Below are 913 nucleotides of genomic sequence, written 5' to 3'. Positions count from 1 at the left end.
CTCACGATATAATACCCCCCAGCCCATCCCCACCCTGCCTCACCCGGGATCATCCCCACAGGAGCCTGACCCCTTCCCTGCATGGATTAATGGTATGGTCCTCTCTGTGACACGCTGCCCAAACTGCTGAGATCTCTTATAAAAAGGTCTCTGGACACCAGTAGCTGGCTCATTATGATTCTCTCTGTGTGCACTTTTTGCATTGTCATCTATGTATCTGTAGTTAAAAACTAATGTAGAATTAAGTAGACCAGAGACCTCCACATAGGCAGAATTGTTTTCCGTACATGTCCATCTGACTCTGATCCTTCTATTTCACAGCAAGAACACTATATGTTTTTAATTATGTTCCAAAACCTAACCTTAACCCCTACTCTAAACCTAACCCTAATGATAATCTTAACCCCTGCACTAAACCTAACCTCAGCCCGATTGCTTGATTATTTTGACTACCTATCAGATTTCACCCATCAGACTTTCATTGGCCTTTCGAGGTGGAGCCTAAAACAGACAAGACCTGCCAGTCCTTACAAAATGTGATACACCATAACATTGTCTTATTAAAGTCAGAGCTAAACCCACCACAATATTTATTCTTACAATTTGTCGTCCCATAGTCAGCGACTATAGCTCATCCGATACGGGATTTCAGAATTCCTTGCTTAAAACAGTTTTTTAATTATAATTATAAAAATAATTTGTCTGTTTTAATACTGTATTGCTTTTATTCCTTCTATTTATGTTCTGTTTTAAAAAAAAATGTTTTTAGCCAGAAAGGGCTTCAAAAAAAGAGGAATAAAGAATGTTGACCTATGCCAGCTGCACATTTTTTTGTGCCTCGCCCTTTGACCTAACCCTAATGGTAACCCTTAACCTAACCAGTAATTTTAACCACAACCCTTAACCCCAATCT

Source organism: Phycodurus eques, chromosome 2 (genome assembly GCF_024500275.1).
Source record: "Phycodurus eques isolate BA_2022a chromosome 2, UOR_Pequ_1.1, whole genome shotgun sequence".
Lineage (NCBI taxonomy): Eukaryota > Metazoa > Chordata > Actinopteri > Syngnathiformes > Syngnathidae > Phycodurus > Phycodurus eques.
Note: the sequence above shows the minus strand (reverse complement) of the source record.